At 54.5% G+C, this 27,006-nt stretch overlaps 10 non-coding genes across 10 annotated transcripts; all 10 read right to left on the minus strand.

Annotated features, from left to right (window-relative positions):
- Window positions 1–1,104: 1,104 nt before the first annotated feature.
- Window positions 1,105–1,197, minus strand: LOC149750099 (small nucleolar RNA SNORD116). Its single transcript, XR_016392377.1, has one exon. It is a non-coding gene; the product is annotated as a small nucleolar RNA SNORD116 (small nucleolar RNA).
- Window positions 1,198–3,861: 2,664 nt separating this feature from the next.
- LOC149750100 (small nucleolar RNA SNORD116) lies at window positions 3,862–3,954 on the minus strand. Its single transcript, XR_016392394.1, has one exon. It is a non-coding gene; the product is annotated as a small nucleolar RNA SNORD116 (small nucleolar RNA).
- A 2,671-nt stretch (window positions 3,955–6,625) lies between these two features.
- On the minus strand, window positions 6,626–6,718 carry LOC149750101 (small nucleolar RNA SNORD116). Its single transcript, XR_016392350.1, has one exon. It is a non-coding gene; the product is annotated as a small nucleolar RNA SNORD116 (small nucleolar RNA).
- Window positions 6,719–9,415: 2,697 nt separating this feature from the next.
- Window positions 9,416–9,508, minus strand: LOC149750102 (small nucleolar RNA SNORD116). The gene has a single exon (XR_016392378.1). It is a non-coding gene; the product is annotated as a small nucleolar RNA SNORD116 (small nucleolar RNA).
- Window positions 9,509–12,173: 2,665 nt separating this feature from the next.
- Window positions 12,174–12,266, minus strand: LOC149750103 (small nucleolar RNA SNORD116). The gene has a single exon (XR_016392432.1). It is a non-coding gene; the product is annotated as a small nucleolar RNA SNORD116 (small nucleolar RNA).
- A 2,671-nt stretch (window positions 12,267–14,937) lies between these two features.
- Window positions 14,938–15,030, minus strand: LOC149750104 (small nucleolar RNA SNORD116). The gene has a single exon (XR_016392351.1). It is a non-coding gene; the product is annotated as a small nucleolar RNA SNORD116 (small nucleolar RNA).
- A 2,697-nt stretch (window positions 15,031–17,727) lies between these two features.
- On the minus strand, window positions 17,728–17,820 carry LOC149750105 (small nucleolar RNA SNORD116). Its single transcript, XR_016392379.1, has one exon. It is a non-coding gene; the product is annotated as a small nucleolar RNA SNORD116 (small nucleolar RNA).
- A 2,664-nt stretch (window positions 17,821–20,484) lies between these two features.
- LOC149750106 (small nucleolar RNA SNORD116) lies at window positions 20,485–20,577 on the minus strand. The gene has a single exon (XR_016392433.1). It is a non-coding gene; the product is annotated as a small nucleolar RNA SNORD116 (small nucleolar RNA).
- A 2,671-nt stretch (window positions 20,578–23,248) lies between these two features.
- On the minus strand, window positions 23,249–23,341 carry LOC149750107 (small nucleolar RNA SNORD116). The gene has a single exon (XR_016392352.1). It is a non-coding gene; the product is annotated as a small nucleolar RNA SNORD116 (small nucleolar RNA).
- Window positions 23,342–26,038: 2,697 nt separating this feature from the next.
- On the minus strand, window positions 26,039–26,131 carry LOC149750108 (small nucleolar RNA SNORD116). The gene has a single exon (XR_016392380.1). It is a non-coding gene; the product is annotated as a small nucleolar RNA SNORD116 (small nucleolar RNA).
- Between the last annotated feature and the right edge of the window lie 875 nt (window positions 26,132–27,006).

Raw genomic sequence — 27,006 nt, forward strand, 5'->3', positions numbered from 1 at the left:
GCATCACAACAGCGCGCCCATCTCTACCATGCCAACGGACTGCTTCGGATAAACCTCTGGCTGTTAGATAGGCATCCGTACCTCATGGGCCGGCCGCGTCACGCCTTCCGGGAAAAACACTTTCGCTTTGCACATTCCCAAACTAGGGAACAAAGTGGCCAAAGGGCATGTTCGCATACCTCACCTACCCCGAGAAGGCCGGCACACACTCCTCAGCATATCGATCTTTTCTAGGTTACGCAAGACACCCTTTGGGAATCATTTCTCCGGCAACGGGATCACAACAAGTCTACACAGGTTACCTACCTCATCGCATCCACATGAACCGCCAAAGTCATCCTCTCCATAGGCAGGTGATGCCAGCCCATCAAGTACGTGACAAATCCTTGAGAAGCCGAGGCCAGAGCCTGCAACCCAATGATGACAGCCCATGCCACAACATCACGTAGGACCTGTCCTTATCATGCCTTACCTTCCTGTCCAGACCATCAGCCACGGCGCAGGCTTAAATGCAACACTCGTATCTCACCCCACTCCACGATGACCCACGGGGCGAAAACACCGTGCCAGGAATTGCAATACAGGAGCTGACAAGCGCAACACCGAGGCCTAATCCATCAGCCCCCTTGCGCCGATGCCCAACGCCAGCCCCCACACACCCACTGCTCCAGCCCCACTGGGCACTCAAGAACTTCACCATGACAAACGCAAAAACAGGGAGGGCCACAGGCCTGGCCTGAGTCTCCGGGCTCCAACCAGGGAAGCTTTCTCATTTTGACTTCCAGAATTAACCCCCAAAGCGGCACAAAAAAACCACGACACTGGCCAAAACACACCTCCCAAACTGCAAGCTCACTGCACCTACCTCAGCCCACACTCTGCCTCTGAAGATCAGCAGGTGAGCCTGCCCCCTCACATTCCCTCATCGGCCTTTCACCAGGGACCTGGGGTTCACAGACGACCCAGTTTACGTGCAGACACGGTCCACCCTCAGACAGAAACCCCTCCAATGCTGGAGTACTGGGTGGTATTTGCATGTATGTCAGGAGGGGATGATGACCCTCACTCCTCACTGTGCCCTAACCCCGAGAGAGGAAACGTGCTGGACCTCAGTTTCGATAAGGAGACTGTAGAGTGTTCTAACTCATTTTGTTCACATTTTCCAAGGAATGCATACAAGGGTGTCATCATCGATCCGAATACATGCTGGGAAGCTGCAGAACATAACCGGGCAGGCCATGGGGCTCTGCAGAGGAGACATTACCCTGGAGTACTCCAACAGCCTGGGGAATCCACAGTCCTCAGACCACTCAGCAAAAGCAAACATCAATCCACTCTTGCAGCCATTGGGCCCATCTGAGGAAAACCTAATATAGAATGGCACATCTTAGGGTGAGTGAATGCCTACCGTCCTGAGTTATCTACGGCCATGCTCAGCAGTATGCGCCCGCCTCACTTTTTCCAGTTTTCCTTAGCTCATCCAGTCATCAGAGTACGCGAAGGTCATCTTCGTCTTGCCGACAGCCGGCCTTGCCGAGCAACTACACCTGAGAAGTGGACAGAAATAACAGAGGCTTCAGAAGTGGACCGAGGTCCTCAGGGAACATGATCCATGCGAATCTTTACCTGGGCTTCTGCTCTGAACCTGCTTCCCAAGGACCTCTATCCCTCACCGATTATTGTTTTGTGTCTCACAGCATGTCTGCAGGAAGTTAGGCATGTACATTGGCCAGTGTGTGAGACGCTGTATGTGTGTATTCACGTGCGTGGGCGTGTGTGACTGCGACTGCGCACGAGGACGCGATTGTGGGTTCCTGCGTGTGCCTCTGAAAACGCATCTTGCTCTCTGTGTGTCCCTGTGGCCCTCTGCAGAGGCCTCCAATTGTTAATACCAGAGATTATACACAACAACCTGGTTGGACTCCCAACAGAAAAAGAAAGACCCCTGTGAGCTGCAAGAGCCTTATGAGAACTGTGACCCCCAGGAGCTGTAGAAATAGGCCACAGACCCCCGCTCTCACATAGCCATGCCTTCTGACCAAAGGACGAACCTAGATGAGACCTGCCTACCGGCCGTGGGTGTCACATGAGTGTGGACATGGACATCCTGCCAGCTAACAGCACATCTGATGTGCACTTGGGCCACTCCCAGTGCTTCCGGAAGCAAGGGAAACTCCTATGGGTGGACTGAAACCAACCTGAAGATGGCTACAGGCAAGATGCAGCCTGGCTCCACTCAAGGGGCTAACGATATTTGGCCCAAAGCCAATTCTCGCCAAATAGGACAAATCATGTTCTGTGGACCCGTGGGTATGCCCACCACGGGAAGTGGTAGGATTCAGCAACCATAATCCAGGTTGGAACCCCACAGCAGAAACTAGACCATCTTCCCGGCCACGTCTCACCAGCGCCCAGCCGGCAGGTTTCTCGGCCCTGAACCTGGAGGAAATGCTCAAATTTTTGACAGCCTCGTCCGAAGTGCCCTCCTCCTGCCCTCAGGGCAACTCGACCTTACTTGAAGTCACAGACATCATGCGAACACGGGGTCACTGTACACCAAGGAAGACAGACCACATACATGTCTGCTTTGATGACGCCGATCCCACCCCATGCATTCTGGCACTTCTCCACTGCCACAGCGACACTACTAAGGACCTTGCAGAGATCAAAAGCACTGTCCCCGAGGACCACAGACAGACTTCCAACAGAAGACCTCTGCCACGCGAGGGGACCTCTAACTCTGAAAGGGCATAGTGCCTGTCCATGGCAGCGCACCTAGCATAGCAACAGTGTCCCCATCTCTGCCCCGCGTAAACTTCTGGCTGTTCGAAAGGCCTGCATGACACACGGGTCGGCTGCATCATGCCCTCCGGGAGAAAAACTTTCACTTGGCACATTCCCAAACAAGGGACAAAGCGGCCAAAGGGCATGTTCACATAACTCACCTATCCTCAAGAAGAGGGGCACAGACGCCTCAGCATGTCTATCTTCTCTAGGTCCCGCAAGACACCCTTTGGGAGTCATCCCTCCAGCAACGGAATCTCAACTCATCACAGGTTACCTACCTCACCGAATCCTCATGAAATGCCAAAGCCATCCCCTTAATACGCAGCTGACGCCAGCCCACCCCGAACAGGACACGTGCTTGGGAAGCCGTGGCCAGAATCTGCAACCCAATGATGACAGCCCATCCCACGACATCACAAAGGACATGTCCTCATAATGCCTTACTTTCCTCTCCAGGCCAGCAGTCACCACGCAGGCTTAAATGCAGCACTCGTTCCTAACCCCACTCCACGATGACCCACTTAGTGCAAACACTGTGCCAGAAGCTGCAGTAGATGAGCTGACATGGGCACCCCTGAGGCCTAATCCATCAGCCCCCTTCCGCCAATGTCCAACCCCAGCCAGCCCCACCGACTGCTCCAGACCCACCAGGCACTCAAGAACCTCAATACGCCAAACACAACGACAGGGAGGGCCACAGGCCTGGCCTGAGGTTCCGTGCTCCAACCAGGGAAGCTTTCTCATTTTGGCTTCCAGAATCAACCCCCAAAGTGGCACGCACAAACCCTGACACTGGCCAAAACACACCTCCCAAGCTGCAAGCTCAATGGGCCTACCCCAGTCCACACTCCCACTCTGAAGATCAGCAGTTGAGCCTGCCCCCTCAAATTCCCTCATCGGCCTTTCAGCGGGGGCCTGGGATTCATAGACGACCCAGTTTATGTGCAGACACGGTCCACTCTCAGACAGAAACCCCTCCAAAGCTGGAGACCTGGGTGGTGTTTGCATCATGTCAGGAGGGCACGATGGCCCTCACACCTAACTGTGCCCTACCCCCGAGAGAGGAAACGCGCTGGACCTCAGTTTCGATGAGGAGACGGTAGAGTGTTCTCACTCATTTTGTTCACATTTTCCAAGGAATGCATACAAGGGTGTCGTCATTGATGCAAGCTCTGCTGGGAAGCTGTAGAACATAACCGGGCTGCCGCGGGGCTCTGCACAGGAGCCATTACCCTGGAGTACTCCAACAGTCTGGGGAATCCACAGTCCTCAGGCCACTCAGCAAAAGCAACAATCAATCCACTCTTGCAGCCATTGGGCCCATCTGAGGAAAACCTAATATAGAATGGCACATCTTAGGGTGAGTGAATGCCTACCGTCCTGAGTTATCCACAGCCATGCTCAGCAACATGCACTCGCCTCACTTTTTCCAGTTTTCTTAGCACATCCAGTCATCAGAGTACGCGAAGGTCATCTTCGTCTTGCCGACAGCCGGCCTTGCCGAGCAACTACACCTGAGAAGTGGACAGAAATAACAGAGGCTTCAGAAGTGGACCGAGGTCCTCAGGGAACATGATCCATGCGAATCTTTACCTGGGCTTCTGCTCTGAACCTGCTTCCCAAGGACCTATTATCTCTTACCGAGTATTGATTTGTGTCTCACAGCATGTCTGCAGGAAGTTAGGCACGTACATTGGCCAGTGTGTGAGACGCTGTGTGTGTGTATTCACGCGCGTGGGCGTGTGTGACTCCGACTGTGCACGATGACGCGATTGTGGGGTCCTGTGTGTGCCTCTGAAAACACGTCTTGCTCTCTGTGTGTCCCTGTGGCCCTCTGCAGAGGCCTCCAACAGTAAATACCAGAGTTTATACACAACACCCTGGTTGGACTCCCAACAGATAAAGAAAGACTCCTGTGAGCTGCAAGAGCCGCATGCGAACTGTGACCCCACAGGAGCTGTAGAAATAGGCCACGGACTCCCGCTCTCCCACAGCCATGCCTTCTGACCAAAGCACGAACCTAGATGAGACCTGCCTACCACCCGTGGGTGTCACATGTCTGTGGACATGGACATCCTGCCAGCTAACAGCACATCTGATGTGCACTTGGGCCACTCCCAGTGCTTCCGGAAGCAAGGGAACCTCCTATGGGTGGGCTGAAACCAACCTGCAGATGGCTACAGGCAAGATGCAGCCTGGCACCACTCAAGGGCCTAACGAAATTTGGCCCAAATGCCAATTCTCGCCAACTAGGCCAAATCGTGTTCCGTGGACCCGTGTGTATGCCCAACATGGGAAGTGGTGGGCTTAAGCACCCATAACCCAGGTTGGAACCCCACGGCGAAACTAGATCATCTTCCCGGCCACACCTCGCCAGCGCCCAGCCGGCAGGTTTCTCGGCCCTGAAACCGGAGGAAACGCTCAAATACTTGACAGCCTCGTCCGAAGTGCCCTCCTCCTGCCCGCAGGGCAACTCGACCTTACTTGAAGCCACAGACATCATGCGAACACGGGGTCACTGTACACCAAGGAAGACAGACCACATACATGTCTGCTTTAATGACGCCGACCCCACCCCATGCATTCTGGCACTTCTCCACTGCCACAGTGACACTACCAAGGACCTTACAGAGATCAAAAGCACTGTCCCCGAGAACCACAGACAGACTTCCAACAGAAGACCTCTGCCACGCGAGGGGACCTGTAAGTCTGAAAGGGCACAGTGCCTGTCCACGGCAGCTCACCTAGCATAGCAACAGTGCCCCCATCTCTGCCCCGCGTAAACTTCTGGCTGTTCGAAAGGCCTGCATGACACACGGGCCGGCCGCATCACGCCCTCTGGGAGAAAAACTTTCACTTTGCACATTCCCAAACATGGGACAAAGCGGCCAAAGGGCCTGTTTGCATAACTCACCTTCCTCCAAGGAGGCCAGCACAAATGCCTCAGCATGTCCATCTTCTCTAGGTCCCGCAAGACACCCTTTGGGAGTCATCCCTCCAGCAACGGAATCTCAACTCATCACAGGTTACCTACCTCACCGAATCCTCATGAAATGCCAAAGCCATCCCCTTCATAGGCAGCTGATGCCAGCCCACCCCGAACAGGACACGTGCTTGGGAAGCCGTGGCCAGAATCTGCAACCCAATGATGACAGCCCATCCCACGACATCACAAAGGACATGTCCTCATAATGCCTTACTTTCCTCTCCAGGCCAGCAGTCACCACGCAGGCTTAAATGCAGCACGCGTTCCTAACCCCACTCCACGATGACCCACTTAGTGCAAACACTGTGCCAGAAGCTGCAGTAGATGAGCTGACGTGGGCACCACCGAGGCCTAATCCATCAGCCCCCTTCCGCCAACGTCCAACCCCAGCCCACACCCACCCACTGCTCCAGCCCCACCGGGCACTCAAGAACCTCAACGCGCCAAACTCAAGGACAGGGAGGGCCACACAGGCCTGGCCTGAGGCTCCATGCTCCAATCAGGGAAGCTTGCACATTTTGGCTTCCAGAATTAACCACCCAAGCGGCGTGCACAAAGCGTGATCCCGGCCAAAGCACACCTTTCCAAGCTGCAAGCTCACTGGGCCTACACCTGCACACAATCCAACTCTGAAGACCATCACGAGAGCCTTCCCACTCGCATTCCCTTAACGGTCTTCTAGCAGCGACCTGATATTCTTCATACATGACCCAGCTTACGGGCAGACACAGTCGAACCTCAGACAGTAGCCCCTCCAAGTCTGGAGCCCTGGGTGGTGTTTGCATGCATGTCAGTAGGGGACACTGGCCCTCACTCCTCACTGTCTGAAACACCCGAGAGAGGAAACGTGCCGGACCTCAGACTCGATGAGGAGACGGTAGAGTGTTCTCACTCATTTTGTTCAGATTTTCCAAGGAATGCATACAAGGGTGTCATCATCGATCCAAGCACGTGCTGGGACGCTGCACAACACAACCGGGCATGCCATGCGGGTCTGCAGAGGAGCCATGACCTCGTAGTACTCCAAAACACTGGGGAATCCACAGCCCTCAGGCCACTCTGCAAGAGCAACAGTCAATCTACTCTCGCAGCCACTGGGGCCGTCAGAGGAAAACCTAATATCCAATGACACACGTTGTGGTGGTTGAATGCCTACCATCCTGAAATATCCACGTCCACGCTCGGAAACGTGGGCCCGCCTCACTTTTTCCAGTTCTCCTCAGCACCTCCAGTCGTCAGCCCACGCAAACGTCCTCTTGTCTTTGCTGACGGCCAGCCTTGCCAAGAAACTGCACCTGAGATGTGGACGGAAATCACGCAGGATTCAGAAGTGAACCTGGGTCCTTAGAGAACATGATTTATGCGAACATTTACCTGGGCTGGAGCCCTGAACCTGCTTCACAAGGACCCCTATCCCTTACCAAGAACTGAAAGTGTGTCTGACAGCATGACTGCAGGAAGTTAGGCATGTACGTTGGCCGTTGTGTGTGAGGGTGTATGTGTGTGTTCCTGCGTGTGCGCGTGCGTGACTATGACTAGGCACGATGATGCGCTTGTGGGTTTCTGTGTCAGCCTCTGCATCCCCGTCCTGGTCTTTGTGTGTCCTTGAGGCCCTCTGCAGTGACACTGAATAGTAAAAGTCACAGGTTATACACAGTACCCTGGCTTTGGACCACCCCACTGAATGGAGAAACATCCCTACCAGCTTCAAGAAGCCACATGAGAACTTTGACCCCCAGAGGCTGTTGAAATAGGCCACAGACTCCCGCTATCCCACAGCCATGCCTTCTGACCAAAGCACAAACACTCGAGGAGATCTGCCTCCCAGCCGTGAGTGGCCACATCTACGTGGACCTACAGACCCTGCTAGCTACTAACACACCTGATGAGCACTAGGGGTCACTCCCAGCGCTTTTGGAAGCAAGGGAACTTCCCATGGATGGCGTTGACAATGACCTGCAGCTGGCTATAGGCAAGATGCAACCCGGCACCTCTCAAGGGTCTAATGGACTTCAGCCCAAGTGTGACTTCTCGCCAACTAGGCCAAATCACTTTCTGTGGACCTGTTGGAATGCCCACCACGGCAAGAGGTGGTCTTCAGCAACCATGACCCAGGTTCAAACCCCACGGCAGAAACCAGGCCACCTTTCCAGCCACGTCTCGGCCAGCCCCCCCTCGGCAGGATTCAGAGCCCTGAATCCCGAGGAAACGCTCAAACACTGAGCAACCTTGTCCTCACTGCCCTCCTCCTGCCCACACGGCAACTCGACCCTACTGGAAGCCACAGATAACATGCGAACACGGGGACACTATACACCAGGGAAGACAAACCACAAGCATGTCTGCTTTGACGATGCCGAACCCACACCATGCATCCTGGCACTTCTCCACTGCCATAGCGATACTACCGAGGACCTCACAGAGATCAAAAGCACTGTCCCCGAGGACCACAGACAAACTTCCAACGGAAGACCTCTGCCATGAGAGGGGACCTGGAAGCCAGTAAGGGCACAGTGGCTGTCAAGGTCAGCGCACCTGGCATCACAACAGCGCGCCCATCTCTACCATGCCAACGGACTGCTTCGGATAAACCTCTGGCTGTTAGATAGGCATCCGTACCTCATGGGCCGGCCGCGTCACGCCTTCCGGGAAAAACACTTTCGCTTTGCACATTCCCAAACTAGGGAACAAAGTGGCCAAAGGGCATGTTCGCATACCTCACCTACCCCGAGAAGGCCGGCACACACTCCTCAGCATATCGATCTTTTCTAGGTTACGCAAGACACCCTTTGGGAATCATTTCTCCGGCAACGGGATCACAACAAGTCTACACAGGTTACCTACCTCATCGCATCCTCATGAACCGCCAAAGTCATCCTCTCCATAGGCAGGTGATGCCAGCCCATCAAGTACGTGACAAATCCTTGAGAAGCCGAGGCCAGAGCCTGCAACCCAATGATGACAGCCCATGCCACAACATCACGTAGGACCTGTCCTTATCATGCCTTACCTTCCTGTCCAGACCATCAGCCACGGCGCAGGCTTAAATGCAACACTCGTATCTCACCCCACTCCACGATGACCCACGGGGCGAAAACACCGTGCCAGGAATTGCAATACAGGAGCTGACAAGCGCAACACCGAGGCCTAATCCATCAGCCCCCTTGCGCCGATGCCCAACGCCAGCCCCCACACACCCACTGCTCCAGCCCCACTGGGCACTCAAGAACTTCACCATGACAAACGCAAAAACAGGGAGGGCCACAGGCCTGGCCTGAGTCTCCGGGCTCCAACCAGGGAAGCTTTCTCATTTTGACTTCCAGAATTAACCCCCAAAGCGGCACAAAAAAACCACGACACTGGCCAAAACACACCTCCCAAACTGCAAGCTCACTGCACCTACCTCAGCCCACACTCTGCCTCTGAAGATCAGCAGGTGAGCCTGCCCCCTCACATTCCCTCATCGGCCTTTCACCAGGGACCTGGGGTTCACAGACGACCCAGTTTACGTGCAGACACGGTCCACCCTCAGACAGAAACCCCTCCAATGCTGGAGTACTGGGTGGTATTTGCATGTATGTCAGGAGGGGATGATGACCCTCACTCCTCACTGTGCCCTAACCCCGAGAGAGGAAACGTGCTGGACCTCAGTTTCGATAAGGAGACTGTAGAGTGTTCTAACTCATTTTGTTCACATTTTCCAAGGAATGCATACAAGGGTGTCATCATCGATCCGAATACATGCTGGGAAGCTGCAGAACATAACCGGGCAGGCCATGGGGCTCTGCAGAGGAGACATTACCCTGGAGTACTCCAACAGCCTGGGGAATCCACAGTCCTCAGACCACTCAGCAAAAGCAAACATCAATCCACTCTTGCAGCCATTGGGCCCATCTGAGGAAAACCTAATATAGAATGGCACATCTTAGGGTGAGTGAATGCCTACCGTCCTGAGTTATCTACGGCCATGCTCAGCAGTATGCGCCCGCCTCACTTTTTCCAGTTTTCCTTAGCTCATCCAGTCATCAGAGTACGCGAAGGTCATCTTCGTCTTGCCGACAGCCGGCCTTGCCGAGCAACTACACCTGAGAAGTGGACAGAAATAACAGAGGCTTCAGAAGTGGACCGAGGTCCTCAGGGAACATGATCCATGCGAATCTTTACCTGGGCTTCTGCTCTGAACCTGCTTCCCAAGGACCTCTATCCCTCACCGATTATTGTTTTGTGTCTCACAGCATGTCTGCAGGAAGTTAGGCATGTACATTGGCCAGTGTGTGAGACGCTGTATGTGTGTATTCACGTGCGTGGGCGTGTGTGACTGCGACTGCGCACGAGGACGCGATTGTGGGTTCCTGCGTGTGCCTCTGAAAACGCATCTTGCTCTCTGTGTGTCCCTGTGGCCCTCTGCAGAGGCCTCCAATTGTTAATACCAGAGATTATACACAACAACCTGGTTGGACTCCCAACAGAAAAAGAAAGACCCCTGTGAGCTGCAAGAGCCTTATGAGAACTGTGACCCCCAGGAGCTGTAGAAATAGGTCACAGACCCCCGCTCTCGCATAGCCATGCCTTCTGACCAAAGGACGAACCTAGATGAGACCTGCCTACCGGCCGTGGGTGTCACATGAGTGTGGACATGGACATCCTGCCAGCTAACAGCACATCTGATGTGCACTTGGGCCACTCCCAGTGCTTCCGGAAGCAAGGGAAACTCCTATGGGTGGACTGAAACCAACCTGAAGATGGCTACAGGCAAGATGCAGCCTGGCTCCACTCAAGGGGCTAACGATATTTGGCCCAAAAGCCAATTCTCGCCAAATAGGACAAATCATGTTCTGTGGACCCGTGGGTATGCCCACCACGGGAAGTGGTAGGATTCAGCAACCATAATCCAGGTTGGAACCCCACAGCAGAAACTAGACCATCTTCCCGGCCACGTCTCACCAGCGCCCAGCCGGCAGGTTTCTCGGCCCTGAACCTGGAGGAAATGCTCAAATTTTTGACAGCCTCGTCCGAAGTGCCCTCCTCCTGCCCTCAGGGCAACTCGACCTTACTTGAAGTCACAGACATCATGCGAACACGGGGTCACTGTACACCAAGGAAGACAGACCACATACATGTCTGCTTTGATGACGCCGATCCCACCCCATGCATTCTGGCACTTCTCCACTGCCACAGCGACACTACTAAGGACCTTGCAGAGATCAAAAGCACTGTCCCCGAGGACCACAGACAGACTTCCAACAGAAGACCTCTGCCACGCGAGGGGACCTCTAACTCTGAAAGGGCATAGTGCCTGTCCATGGCAGCGCACCTAGCATAGCAACAGTGCCCCCATCTCTGCCCCGCGTAAACTTCTGGCTGTTCGAAAGGCCTGCATGACACACGGGTCGGCTGCATCATGCCCTCCGGGAGAAAAACTTTCACTTGGCACATTCCCAAACAAGGGACAAAGCAGCCAAAGGGCATGTTCACATAACTCACCTATCCTCAAGAAGAGGGGCACAGACGCCTCAGCATGTCTATCTTCTCTAGGTCCCGCAAGACACCCTTTGGGAGTCATCCCTCCAGCAACGGAATCTCAACTCATCACAGGTTACCTACCTCACCGAATCCTCATGAAATGCCAAAGCCATCCCCTTAATACGCAGCTGACGCCAGCCCACCCCGAACAGGACACGTGCTTGGGAAGCCGTGGCCAGAATCTGCAACCCAATGATGACAGCCCATCCCACGACATCACAAAGGACATGTCCTCATAATGCCTTACTTTCCTCTCCAGGCCAGCAGTCACCACGCAGGCTTAAATGCAGCACTCGTTCCTAACCCCACTCCACGATGACCCACTTAGTGCAAACACTGTGCCAGAAGCTGCAGTAGATGAGCTGACATGGGCACCCCTGAGGCCTAATCCATCAGCCCCCTTCCGCCAATGTCCAACCCCAGCCAGCCCCACCGACTGCTCCAGACCCACCAGGCACTCAAGAACCTCAATACGCCAAACACAACGACAGGGAGGGCCACAGGCCTGGCCTGAGGTTCCGTGCTCCAACCAGGGAAGCTTTCTCATTTTGGCTTCCAGAATCAACCCCCAAAGTGGCACGCACAAACCCTGACACTGGCCAAAACACACCTCCCAAGCTGCAAGCTCAATGGGCCTACCCCAGTCCACACTCCCACTCTGAAGATCAGCAGTTGAGCCTGCCCCCTCAAATTCCCTCATCGGCCTTTCAGCGGGGGCCTGGGATTCATAGACGACCCAGTTTATGTGCAGACACGGTCCACTCTCAGACAGAAACCCCTCCAAAGCTGGAGACCTGGGTGGTGTTTGCATCATGTCAGGAGGGCACGATGGCCCTCACACCTAACTGTGCCCTACCCCCGAGAGAGGAAACGCGCTGGACCTCAGTTTCGATGAGGAGACGGTAGAGTGTTCTCACTCATTGTGTTCACATTTTCCAAGGAATGCATACAAGGGTGTCGTCATTGATGCAAGCTCTGCTGGGAAGCTGTAGAACATAACCGGGCTGCCGCGGGGCTCTGCACAGGAGCCATTACCCTGGAGTACTCCAACAGTCTGGGGAATCCACAGTCCTCAGGCCACTCAGCAAAAGCAACAATCAATCCACTCTTGCAGCCATTGGGCCCATCTGAGGAAAACCTAATATAGAATGGCACATCTTAGGGTGAGTGAATGCCTACCGTCCTGAGTTATCCACAGCCATGCTCAGCAACATGCACTCGCCTCACTTTTTCCAGTTTTCTTAGCACATCCAGTCATCAGAGTACGCGAAGGTCATCTTCGTCTTGCCGACAGCCGGCCTTGCCGAGCAACTACACCTGAGAAGTGGACAGAAATAACAGAGGCTTCAGAAGTGGACCGAGGTCCTCAGGGAACATGATCCATGCGAATCTTTACCTGGGCTTCTGCTCTGAACCTGCTTCCCAAGGACCTATTATCTCTTACCGAGTATTGATTTGTGTCTCACAGCATGTCTGCAGGAAGTTAGGCACGTACATTGGCCAGTGTGTGAGACGCTGTGTGTGTGTATTCACGCGCGTGGGCGTGTGTGACTCCGACTGTGCACGATGACGCGATTGTGGGGTCCTGTGTGTGCCTCTGAAAACACGTCTTGCTCTCTGTGTGTCCCTGTGGCCCTCTGCAGAGGCCTCCAACAGTAAATACCAGAGTTTATACACAACACCCTGGTTGGACTCCCAACAGATAAAGAAAGACTCCTGTGAGCTGCAAGAGCCGCATGCGAACTGTGACCCCACAGGAGCTGTAGAAATAGGCCACGGACTCCCGCTCTCCCACAGCCATGCCTTCTGACCAAAGCACGAACCTAGATGAGACCTGCCTACCACCCGTGGGTGTCACATGTCTGTGGACATGGACATCCTGCCAGCTAACAGCACATCTGATGTGCACTTGGGCCACTCCCAGTGCTTCCGGAAGCAAGGGAACCTCCTATGGGTGGGCTGAAACCAACCTGCAGATGGCTACAGGCAAGATGCAGCCTGGCACCACTCAAGGGCCTAACGAAATTTGGCCCAAATGCCAATTCTCGCCAACTAGGCCAAATCGTGTTCCGTGGACCCGTGTGTATGCCCAACATGGGAAGTGGTGGGCTTAAGCACCCATAACCCAGGTTGGAACCCCACGGCGAAACTAGATCATCTTCCCGGCCACACCTCGCCAGCGCCCAGCCGGCAGGTTTCTCGGCCCTGAAACCGGAGGAAACGCTCAAATACTTGACAGCCTCGTCCTAAGTGCCCTCCTCCTGCCCGCAGGGCAACTCGACCTTACTTGAAGCCACAGACATCATGCGAACACGGGGTCACTGTACACCAAGGAAGACAGACCACATACATGTCTGCTTTAATGACGCCGACCCCACCCCATGCATTCTGGCACTTCTCCACTGCCACAGTGACACTACCAAGGACCTTACAGAGATCAAAAGCACTGTCCCCGAGAACCACAGACAGACTTCCAACAGAAGACCTCTGCCACGCGAGGGGACCTGTAAGTCTGAAAGGGCACAGTGCCTGTCCACGGCAGCTCACCTAGCATAGCAACAGTGCCCCCATCTCTGCCCCGCGTAAACTTCTGGCTGTTCGAAAGGCCTGCATGACACACGGGCCGGCCGCATCACGCCCTCTGGGAGAAAAACTTTCACTTTGCACATTCCCAAACATGGGACAAAGCGGCCAAAGGGCCTGTTTGCATAACTCACCTTCCTCCAAGGAGGCCAGCACAAATGCCTCAGCATGTCCATCTTCTCTAGGTCCCGCAAGACACCCTTTGGGAGTCATCCCTCCAGCAACGGAATCTCAACTCATCACAGGTTACCTACCTCACCGAATCCTCATGAAATGCCAAAGCCATCCCCTTCATAGGCAGCTGATGCCAGCCCACCCCGAACAGGACACGTGCTTGGGAAGCCGTGGCCAGAATCTGCAACCCAATGATGACAGCCCATCCCACGACATCACAAAGGACATGTCCTCATAATGCCTTACTTTCCTCTCCAGGCCAGCAGTCACCACGCAGGCTTAAATGCAGCACGCGTTCCTAACCCCACTCCACGATGACCCACTTAGTGCAAACACTGTGCCAGAAGCTGCAGTAGATGAGCTGACGTGGGCACCACCGAGGCCTAATCCATCAGCCCCCTTCCGCCAACGTCCAACCCCAGCCCACACCCACCCACTGCTCCAGCCCCACCGGGCACTCAAGAACCTCAACGCGCCAAACTCAAGGACAGGGAGGGCCACACAGGCCTGGCCTGAGGCTCCATGCTCCAATCAGGGAAGCTTGCACATTTTGGCTTCCAGAATTAACCACCCAAGCGGCGTGCACAAAGCGTGATCCCGGCCAAAGCACACCTTTCCAAGCTGCAAGCTCACTGGGCCTACACCTGCACACAATCCAACTCTGAAGACCATCACGAGAGCCTTCCCACTCGCATTCCCTTAACGGTCTTCTAGCAGCGACCTGATATTCTTCATACATGACCCAGCTTACGGGCAGACACAGTCGAACCTCAGACAGTAGCCCCTCCAAGTCTGGAGCCCTGGGTGGTGTTTGCATGCATGTCAGTAGGGGACACTGGCCCTCACTCCTCACTGTCTGAAACACCCGAGAGAGGAAACGTGCCGGACCTCAGACTCGATGAGGAGACGGTAGAGTGTTCTCACTCATTTTGTTCAGATTTTCCAAGGAATGCATACAAGGGTGTCATCATCGATCCAAGCACGTGCTGGGACGCTGCACAACACAACCGGGCATGCCATGCGGGTCTGCAGAGGAGCCATGACCTCGTAGTACTCCAAAACCCTGGGGAATCCACAGCCCTCAGGCCACTCTGCAAGAGCAACAGTCAATCTACTCTTGCAGCCACTGGGGCCGTCAGAGGAAAACCTAATATCCAATGACACACGTTGTGGTGGTTGAATGCCTACCATCCTGAAATATCCACGTCCACGCTCGGAAACGTGGGCCCGCCTCACTTTTTCCAGTTCTCCTCAGCACCTCCAGTCGTCAGCCCACGCAAACGTCCTCTTGTCTTTGCTGACGGCCAGCCTTGCCAAGAAACTGCACCTGAGATGTGGACGGAAATCACGCAGGATTCAGAAGTGAACCTGGGTCCTTAGAGAACATGATTTATGCGAACATTTACCTGGGCTGGAGCCCTGAACCTGCTTCACAAGGACCCCTATCCCTTACCAAGAACTGAAAGTGTGTCTGACAGCATGACTGCAGGAAGTTAGGCATGTACGTTGGCCGTTGTGTGTGAGGGTGTATGTGTGTGTTCCTGCGTGTGCGCGTGCGTGACTATGACTAGGCACGATGATGCGCTTGTGGGTTTCTGTGTCAGCCTCTGCATCCCCGTCCTGGTCTTTGTGTGTCCTTGAGGCCCTCTGCAGTGACACTGAATAGTAAAAGTCACAGGTTATACACAGTACCCTGGCTTTGGACCACCCCACTGAATGGAGAAACATCCCTACCAGCTTCAAGAAGCCACATGAGAACTTTGACCCCCAGAGGCTGTTGAAATAGGCCACAGACTCCCGCTATCCCACAGCCATGCCTTCTGACCAAAGCACAAACACTCGAGGAGATCTGCCTCCCAGCCGTGAGTGGCCACATCTACGTGGACCTACAGACCCTGCTAGCTACTAACACACCTGATGAGCACTAGGGGTCACTCCCAGCGCTTTTGGAAGCAAGGGAACTTCCCATGGATGGCGTTGACAATGACCTGCAGCTGGCTATAGGCAAGATGCAACCCGGCACCTCTCAAGGGTCTAATGGACTTCAGCCCAAGTGTGACTTCTCGCCAACTAGGCCAAATCACTTTCTGTGGACCTGTTGGAATGCCCACCACGGCAAGAGGTGGTCTTCAGCAACCATGACCCAGGTTCAAACCCCACGGCAGAAACCAGGCCACCTTTCCAGCCACGTCTCGGCCAGCCCCCCCTCGGCAGGATTCAGAGCCCTGAATCCCGAGGAAACGCTCAAACACTGAGCAACCTTGTCCTCACTGCCCTCCTCCTGCCCACACGGCAACTCGACCCTACTGGAAGCCACAGATAACATGCGAACACGGGGACACTATACACCAGGGAAGACAAACCACAAGCATGTCTGCTTTGACGATGCCGAACCCACACCATGCATCCTGGCACTTCTCCACTGCCATAGCGATACTACCGAGGACCTCACAGAGATCAAAAGCACTGTCCCCGAGGACCACAGACAAACTTCCAACGGAAGACCTCTGCCATGAGAGGGGACCTGGAAGCCAGTAAGGGCACAGTGGCTGTCAAGGTCAGCGCACCTGGCATCACAACAGCGCGCCCATCTCTACCATGCCAACGGACTGCTTCGGATAAACCTCTGGCTGTTAGATAGGCATCCGTACCTCATGGGCCGGCCGCGTCACGCCTTCCGGGAAAAACACTTTCGCTTTGCACATTCCCAAACTAGGGAACAAAGTGGCCAAAGGGCATGTTCGCATACCTCACCTACCCCGAGAAGGCCGGCACACACTCCTCAGCATATCGATCTTTTCTAGGTTACGCAAGACACCCTTTGGGAATCATTTCTCCGGCAACGGGATCACAACAAGTCTACACAGGTTACCTACCTCATCGCATCCACATGAACCGCCAAAGTCATCCTCTCCATAGGCAGGTGATGCCAGCCCATCAAGTACGTGACAAATCCTTGAGAAGCCGAGGCCAGAGCCTGCAACCCAATGATGACAGCCCATGCCACAACATCACGTAGGACCTGTCCTTATCATGCCTTACCTTCCTGTCCAGACCATCAGCCACGGCGCAGGCTTAAATGCAACACTCGTATCTCACCCCACTCCACGATGACCCACGGGGCGAAAACACCGTGCCAGGAATTGCAATACAGGAGCTGACAAGCGCAACACCGAGGCCTAATCCATCAGCCCCCTTGCGCCGATGCCCAACGCCAGCCCCCACACACCCACTGCTCCAGCCCCACTGGGCACTCAAGAACTTCACCATGACAAACGCAAAAACAGGGAGGGCCACAGGCCTGGCCTGAGTCTCCGGGCTCCAACCAGGGAAGCTTTCTCATTTTGACTTCCAGAATTAACCCCCAAAGCGGCACAAAAAAACCACGACACTGGCCAAAACACACCTCCCAAACTGCAAGCTCACTGCACCTACCTCAGCCCACACTCTGCCTCTGAAGATCAGCAGGTGAGCCTGCCCCCTCACATTCCCTCATCGGCCTTTCACCAGGGACCTGGGGTTCACAGACGACCCAGTTTACGTGCAGACACGGTCCACCCTCAGACAGAAACCCCTCCAATGCTGGAGTACTGGGTGGTATTTGCATGTATGTCAGGAGGGGATGATGACCCTCACTCCTCACTGTGCCCTAACCCCGAGAGAGGAAACGTGCTGGACCTCAGTTTCGATAAGGAGACTGTAGAGTGTTCTAACTCATTTTGTTCACATTTTCCAAGGAATGCATACAAGGGTGTCATCATCGATCCGAATACATGCTGGGAAGCTGCAGAACATAACCGGGCAGGCCATGGGGCTCTGCAGAGGAGACATTACCCTGGAGTACTCCAACAGCCTGGGGAATCCACAGTCCTCAGACCACTCAGCAAAAGCAAACATCAATCCACTCTTGCAGCCATTGGGCCCATCTGAGGAAAACCTAATATAGAATGGCACATCTTAGGGTGAGTGAATGCCTACCGTCCTGAGTTATCTACGGCCATGCTCAGCAGTATGCGCCCGCCTCACTTTTTCCAGTTTTCCTTAGCTCATCCAGTCATCAGAGTACGCGAAGGTCATCTTCGTCTTGCCGACAGCCGGCCTTGCCGAGCAACTACACCTGAGAAGTGGACAGAAATAACAGAGGCTTCAGAAGTGGACCGAGGTCCTCAGGGAACATGATCCATGCGAATCTTTACCTGGGCTTCTGCTCTGAACCTGCTTCCCAAGGACCTCTATCCCTCACCGATTATTGTTTTGTGTCTCACAGCATGTCTGCAGGAAGTTAGGCATGTACATTGGCCAGTGTGTGAGACGCTGTATGTGTGTATTCACGTGCGTGGGCGTGTGTGACTGCGACTGCGCACGAGGACGCGATTGTGGGTTCCTGCGTGTGCCTCTGAAAACGCATCTTGCTCTCTGTGTGTCCCTGTGGCCCTCTGCAGAGGCCTCCAATTGTTAATACCAGAGATTATACACAACAACCTGGTTGGACTCCCAACAGAAAAAGAAAGACCCCTGTGAGCTGCAAGAGCCTTATGAGAACTGTGACCCCCAGGAGCTGTAGAAATAGGCCACAGACCCCCGCTCTCACATAGCCATGCCTTCTGACCAAAGGACGAACCTAGATGAGACCTGCCTACCGGCCGTGGGTGTCACATGAGTGTGGACATGGACATCCTGCCAGCTAACAGCACATCTGATGTGCACTTGGGCCACTCCCAGTGCTTCCGGAAGCAAGGGAAACTCCTATGGGTGGACTGAAACCAACCTGAAGATGGCTACAGGCAAGATGCAGCCTGGCTCCACTCAAGGGGCTAACGATATTTGGCCCAAAGCCAATTCTCGCCAAATAGGACAAATCATGTTCTGTGGACCCGTGGGTATGCCCACCACGGGAAGTGGTAGGATTCAGCAACCATAATCCAGGTTGGAACCCCACAGCAGAAACTAGACCATCTTCCCGGCCACGTCTCACCAGCGCCCAGCCGGCAGGTTTCTCGGCCCTGAACCTGGAGGAAATGCTCAAATTTTTGACAGCCTCGTCCGAAGTGCCCTCCTCCTGCCCTCAGGGCAACTCGACCTTACTTGAAGTCACAGACATCATGCGAACACGGGGTCACTGTACACCAAGGAAGACAGACCACATACATGTCTGCTTTGATGACGCCGATCCCACCCCATGCATTCTGGCACTTCTCCACTGCCACAGCGACACTACTAAGGACCTTGCAGAGATCAAAAGCACTGTCCCCGAGGACCACAGACAGACTTCCAACAGAAGACCTCTGCCACGCGAGGGGACCTCTAACTCTGAAAGGGCATAGTGCCTGTCCATGGCAGCGCACCTAGCATAGCAACAGTGTCCCCATCTCTGCCCCGCGTAAACTTCTGGCTGTTCGAAAGGCCTGCATGACACACGGGTCGGCTGCATCATGCCCTCCGGGAGAAAAACTTTCACTTGGCACATTCCCAAACAAGGGACAAAGCGGCCAAAGGGCATGTTCACATAACTCACCTATCCTCAAGAAGAGGGGCACAGACGCCTCAGCATGTCTATCTTCTCTAGGTCCCGCAAGACACCCTTTGGGAGTCATCCCTCCAGCAACGGAATCTCAACTCATCACAGGTTACCTACCTCACCGAATCCTCATGAAATGCCAAAGCCATCCCCTTAATACGCAGCTGACGCCAGCCCACCCCGAACAGGACACGTGCTTGGGAAGCCGTGGCCAGAATCTGCAACCCAATGATGACAGCCCATCCCACGACATCACAAAGGACATGTCCTCATAATGCCTTACTTTCCTCTCCAGGCCAGCAGTCACCACGCAGGCTTAAATGCAGCACTCGTTCCTAACCCCACTCCACGATGACCCACTTAGTGCAAACACTGTGCCAGAAGCTGCAGTAGATGAGCTGACATGGGCACCCCTGAGGCCTAATCCATCAGCCCCCTTCCGCCAATGTCCAACCCCAGCCAGCCCCACCGACTGCTCCAGACCCACCAGGCACTCAAGAACCTCAATACGCCAAACACAACGACAGGGAGGGCCACAGGCCTGGCCTGAGGTTCCGTGCTCCAACCAGGGAAGCTTTCTCATTTTGGCTTCCAGAATCAACCCCCAAAGTGGCACGCACAAACCCTGACACTGGCCAAAACACACCTCCCAAGCTGCAAGCTCAATGGGCCTACCCCAGTCCACACTCCCACTCTGAAGATCAGCAGTTGAGCCTGCCCCCTCAAATTCCCTCATCGGCCTTTCAGCGGGGGCCTGGGATTCATAGACGACCCAGTTTATGTGCAGACACGGTCCACTCTCAGACAGAAACCCCTCCAAAGCTGGAGACCTGGGTGGTGTTTGCATCATGTCAGGAGGGCACGATGGCCCTCACACCTAACTGTGCCCTACCCCCGAGAGAGGAAACGTGCTGGACCTCAGTTTCGATGAGGAGACGGTAGAGTGTTCTCACTCATTGTGTTCACATTTTCCAAGGAATGCATACAAGGGTGTCGTCATTGATGCAAGCTCTGCTGGGAAGCTGTAGAACATAACCGGGCTGCCGCGGGGCTCTGCACAGGAGCCATTACCCTGGAGTACTCCAACAGCCTGGGGAATCCACAGTCCTCAGGCCACTCAGCAAAAGCAACAATCAATCCACTCTTGCAGCCATTGGGCCCATCTGAGGAAAACCTAATATAGAATGGCACATCTTAGGGTGAGTGAATGCCTACCATCCTGAGTTATCCACAGCCATGCTCAGCAACATGCACTCGCCTCACTTTTTCCAGTTTTCTTAGCACATCCAGTCATCAGAGTACGCGAAGGTCATCTTCGTCTTGCCGACAGCCGGCCTTGCCGAGCAACTACACCTGAGAAGTGGACAGAAATAACAGAGGCTTCAGAAGTGGACCGAGGTCCTCAGGGAACATGATCCATGCGAATCTTTACCTGGGCTTCTGCTCTGAACCTGCTTCCCAAGGACCTATTATCTCTTACCGAGTATTGATTTGTGTCTCACAGCATGTCTGCAGGAAGTTAGGCACGTACATTGGCCAGTGTGTGAGACGCTGTGTGTGTGTATTCACGCGCGTGGGCGTGTGTGACTGCGACTGTGCACGATGACGCGATTGTGGGTTCCTGTGTGTGCCTCTGAAAACACGTCTTGCTCTCTGTGTGTCCCTGTGGCCCTCTGCAGAGGCCTCCAACAGTAAATACCAGAGTTTATACACAACACCCTGGTTGGACTCCCAACAGATAAAGAAAGACTCCTGTGAGCTGCAAGAGCCGCATGCGAACTGTGACCCCACAGGAGCTGTAGAAATAGGCCACGGACTCCCGCTCTCCCACAGCCATGCCTTCTGACCAAAGCACGAACCTAGATGAGACCTGCCTACCGCCCGTGGGTGTCACATGTCTGTGGACATGGACATCCTGCCAGCTAACAGCACATCTGATGTGCACTTGGGCCACTCCCAGTGCTTCCGGAAGCAAGGGAACCTCCTATGGGTGGGCTGAAACCAACCTGCAGATGGCTACAGGCAAGATGCAGCCTGGCACCACTCAAGGGCCTAACGAAATTTGGCCCAAATGCCAATTCTCGCCAACTAGGCCAAATCGTGTTCCGTGGACCCGTGTGTATGCCCAACATGGGAAGTGGTGGGCTTAAGCACCCATAACCCAGGTTGGAACCCCACGGCGAAACTAGATCATCTTCCCGGCCACACCTCGCCAGCGCCCAGCCGGCAGGTTTCTCGGCCCTGAAACCGGAGGAAACGCTCAAATACTTGACAGCCTCGTCCTAAGTGCCCTCCTCCTGCCCGCAGGGCAACTCGACCTTACTTGAAGCCACAGACATCATGCGAACACGGGGTCACTGTACACCAAGGAAGACAGACCACATACATGTCTGCTTTAATGACGCCGACCCCACCCCATGCATTCTGGCACTTCTCCACTGCCACAGTGACACTACCAAGGACCTTACAGAGATCAAAAGCACTGTCCCCGAGAACCACAGACAGACTTCCAACAGAAGACCTCTGCCACGCGAGGGGACCTGTAAGTCTGAAAGGGCACAGTGCCTGTCCACGGCAGCTCACCTAGCATAGCAACAGTGCCCCCATCTCTGCCCCGCGTAAACTTCTGGCTGTTCGAAAGGCCTGCATGACACACGGGCCGGCCGCATCACGCCCTCTGGGAGAAAAACTTTCACTTTGCACATTCCCAAACATGGGACAAAGCGGCCAAAGGGCCTGTTTGCATAACTCACCTTCCTCCAAGGAGGCCAGCACAAATGCCTCAGCATGTCCATCTTCTCTAGGTCCCGCAAGACACCCTTTGGGAGTCATCCCTCCAGCAACGGAATCTCAACTCATCACAGGTTACCTACCTCACCGAATCCTCATGAAATGCCAAAGCCATCCCCTTCATAGGCAGCTGATGCCAGCCCACCACAAACAGGACACGTGCTTGGGAAGCCATGGCCAGCGTCTGCAACCCAATGATGACAGCCCATCCCACGACATCACACAGGACATGTCCTCATAACACCTCACCTTCCTCTCCAGGCCAGCAGTCACCACGCAGGCTTAAATGCAGCACTCGTTCCTAACCCCACTCCACGATGACCCACTTAGTGCAAACACTGTGCCAGAAGCTGCAGTAGATGAGCTGACGTGGGCACCACCGAGGCCTAATCCATCAGCCCCCTTCCGCCAACGTCCAACCCCAGCCCACACCCACCCACTGCTCCAGCCCCACCGGGCACTCAAGAACCTCAACGCGCCAAACTCAAGGACAGGGAGGGCCACACAGGCCTGGCCTGAGGCTCCATGCTCCAATCAGGGAAGCTTGCACATTTTGGCTTCCAGAATTAACCACCCAAGCGGCGTGCACAAAGCGTGATCCCGGCCAAAGCACACCTTTCCAAGCTGCAAGCTCACTGGGCCTACACCTGCACACAATCCAACTCTGAAGACCATCACGAGAGCCTTCCCACTCGCATTCCCTTAACGGTCTTCTAGCAGCGACCTGATATTCTTCATACATGACCCAGCTTACGGGCAGACACAGTCGAACCTCAGACAGTAGCCCCTCCAAGTCTGGAGCCCTGGGTGGTGTTTGCATGCATGTCAGTAGGGGACACTGGCCCTCACTCCTCACTGTCTGAAACACCCGAGAGAGGAAACGTGCCGGACCTCAGACTCGATGAGGAGACGGTAGAGTGTTCTCACTCATTTTGTTCAGATTTTCCAAGGAATGCATACAAGGGTGTCATCATCGATCCAAGCACGTGCTGGGACGCTGCACAACACAACCGGGCATGCCATGCGGGTCTGCAGAGGAGCCATGACCTCGTAGTACTCCAAAACACTGGGGAATCCACAGCCCTCAGGCCACTCTGCAAGAGCAACAGTCAATCTACTCTCGCAGCCACTGGGGCCGTCAGAGGAAAACCTAATATCCAATGACACACGTTGTGGTGGTTGAATGCCTACCATCCTGAAATATCCACGTCCACGCTCGGAAACGTGGGCCCGCCTCACTTTTTCCAGTTCTCCTCAGCACCTCCAGTCGTCAGCCCACGCAAACGTCCTCTTGTCTTTGCTGACGGCCAGCCTTGCCAAGAAACTGCACCTGAGATGTGGACGGAAATCACGCAGGATTCAGAAGTGAACCTGGGTCCTTAGAGAACATGATTTATGCGAACATTTACCTGGGCTGGAGCCCTGAACCTGCTTCACAAGGACCCCTATCCCTTACCAAGAACTGAAAGTGTGTCTGACAGCATGACTGCAGGAAGTTAGGCATGTACGTTGGCCGTTGTGTGTGAGGGTGTATGTGTGTGTTCCTGCGTGTGCGCGTGCGTGACTATGACTAGGCACGATGATGCGCTTGTGGGTTTCTGTGTCAGCCTCTGCATCCCCGTCCTGGTCTTTGTGTGTCCTTGAGGCCCTCTGCAGTGACACTGAATAGTAAAAGTCACAGGTTATACACAGTACCCTGGCTTTGGACCACCCCACTGAATGGAGAAACATCCCTACCAGCTTCAAGAAGCCACATGAGAACTTTGACCCCCAGAGGCTGTTGAAATAGGCCACAGACTCCCGCTATCCCACAGCCACGCCTTCTGACCAAAGCACAAACACTCGAGGAGATCTGCCTCCCAGCCGTGAGTGGCCACATCTACGTGGACCTACAGACCCTGCTAGCTACTAACACACCTGATGAGCACTAGGGGTCACTCCCAGCGCTTTTGGAAGCAAGGGAACTTCCCATGGATGGCGTTGACAATGACCTGCAGCTGGCTATAGGCAAGATGCAACCTGGCACCTCTCAAGGGTCTAATGGACTTCAGCCCAAGTGTGACTTCTCGCCAACTAGGCCAAATCACTTTCTGTGGACCTGTTGGAATGCCCACCACGGCAAGAGGTGGTCTTCAGCAACCATGACCCAGGTTCAAACCCCACGGCAGAAACCAGGCCACCTTTCCAGCCACGTCTCGGCCAGCTCCCCCTCGGCAGGATTCAGAGCCCTGAATCCCGAGGAAACGCTCAAACACTGAGCAACCTTGTCCTCACTGCCCTCCTCCTGCCCACACGGCAACTCGACCCTACTGGAAGCCACAGATAACATGCGAACACGGGGACACTATACACCAGGGAAGACAAACCACAAGCATGTCTGCTTTGATGATGCCGAACCCACACCATGCATCCTGGCACTTCTCCACTGCCATAGCGATACTACCGAGGACCTCACAGAGATCAAAAGCACTGTCCCCGAGGACCACAGACAAACTTCCAACGGAAGACCTCTGCCATGAGAGGGGACCTGGAAGCCAGTAAGGGCACAGTGGCTGTCAAGGTCAGCGCACCTGGCATCACAACAGCGCGCCCATCTCTACCATGCCAACGGACTGCTTCGGATAAACCTCTGGCTGTTAGATAGGCATCCGTACCTCATGGGCCGGCCGCGTCACGCCTTCCGGGAAAAACACTTTCGCTTTGCACATTCCCAAACTAGGGAACAAAGTGGCCAAAGGGCATGTTCGCATACCTCACCTACCCCGAGAAGGCCGGCACACACTCCTCAGCATATCGATCTTTTCTAGGTTACGCAAGACACCCTTTGGGAATCATTTCTCCGGCAACGGGATCACAACAAGTCTACACAGGTTACCTACCTCATCGCATCCACATGAACCGCCAAAGTCATCCTCTCCATAGGCAGGTGATGCCAGCCCATCAAGTACGTGACAAATCCTTGAGAAGCCGAGGCCAGAGCCTGCAACCCAATGATGACAGCCCATGCCACAACATCACGTAGGACCTGTCCTTATCATGCCTTACCTTCCTGTCCAGACCATCAGCCACGGCGCAGGCTTAAATGCAACACTCGTATCTCACCCCACTCCACGATGACCCACGGGGCGAAAACACCGTGCCAGGAATTGCAATACAGGAGCTGACAAGCGCAACACCGAGGCCTAATCCATCAGCCCCCTTGCGCCGATGCCCAACGCCAGCCCCCACACACCCACTGCTCCAGCCCCACTGGGCACTCAAGAACTTCACCATGACAAACGCAAAAACAGGGAGGGCCACAGGCCTGGCCTGAGTCTCCGGGCTCCAACCAGGGAAGCTTTCTCATTTTGACTTCCAGAATTAACCCCCAAAGCGGCACAAAAAAACCACGACACTGGCCAAAACACACCTCCCAAACTGCAAGCTCACTGCACCTACCTCAGCCCACACTCTGCCTCTGAAGATCAGCAGGTGAGCCTGCCCCCTCACATTCCCTCATCGGCCTTTCACCAGGGACCTGGGGTTCACAGACGACCCAGTTTACGTGCAGACACGGTCCACCCTCAGACAGAAACCCCTCCAATGCTGGAGTACTGGGTGGTATTTGCATGTATGTCAGGAGGGGATGATGACCCTCACTCCTCACTGTGCCCTAACCCCGAGAGAGGAAACGTGCTGGACCTCAGTTTCGATAAGGAGACTGTAGAGTGTTCTAACTCATTTTGTTCACATTTTCCAAGGAATGCATACAAGGGTGTCATCATCGATCCGAATACATGCTGGGAAGCTGCAGAACATAACCGGGCAGGCCATGGGGCTCTGCAGAGGAGACATTACCCTGGAGTACTCCAACAGCCTGGGGAATCCACAGTCCTCAGACCACTCAGCAAAAGCAAACATCAATCCACTCTTGCAGCCATTGGGCCCATCTGAGGAAAACCTAATATAGAATGGCACATCTTAGGGTGAGTGAATGCCTACCGTCCTGAGTTATCTACGGCCATGCTCAGCAGTATGCGCCCGCCTCACTTTTTCCAGTTTTCCTTAGCTCATCCAGTCATCAGAGTACGCGAAGGTCATCTTCGTCTTGCCGACAGCCGGCCTTGCTGAGCAACTACACCTGAGAAGTGGACAGAAATAACAGAGGCTTCAGAAGTGGACCGAGGTCCTCAGGGAACATGATCCATGCGAATCTTTACCTGGGCTTCTGCTCTGAACCTGCTTCCCAAGGACCTCTATCCCTCACCGATTATTGTTTTGTGTCTCACAGCATGTCTGCAGGAAGTTAGGCATGTACATTGGCCAGTGTGTGAGACGCTGTATGTGTGTATTCACGTGCGTGGGCGTGTGTGACTGCGACTGCGCACGAGGACGCGATTGTGGGTTCCTGCGTGTGCCTCTGAAAACGCATCTTGCTCTCTGTGTGTCCCTGTGGCCCTCTGCAGAGGCCTCCAATTGTTAATACCAGAGATTATACACAACAACCTGGTTGGACTCCCAACAGAAAAAGAAAGACCCCTGTGAGCTGCAAGAGCCTTATGAGAACTGTGACCCCCAGGAGCTGTAGAAATAGGCCACAGACTCCCGCTCTCGCATAGCCATGCCTTCTGACCAAAGGACGAACCTAGATGAGACCTGCCTACCG

This window comes from Delphinapterus leucas, chromosome 2, assembly GCF_059928025.1.
Source record: "Delphinapterus leucas isolate spDelLeu-1000000601 "Yukka" chromosome 2, BTC_Dleu_Yukka2, whole genome shotgun sequence".
NCBI classification, from domain to species: domain Eukaryota; kingdom Metazoa; phylum Chordata; class Mammalia; order Artiodactyla; family Monodontidae; genus Delphinapterus; species Delphinapterus leucas.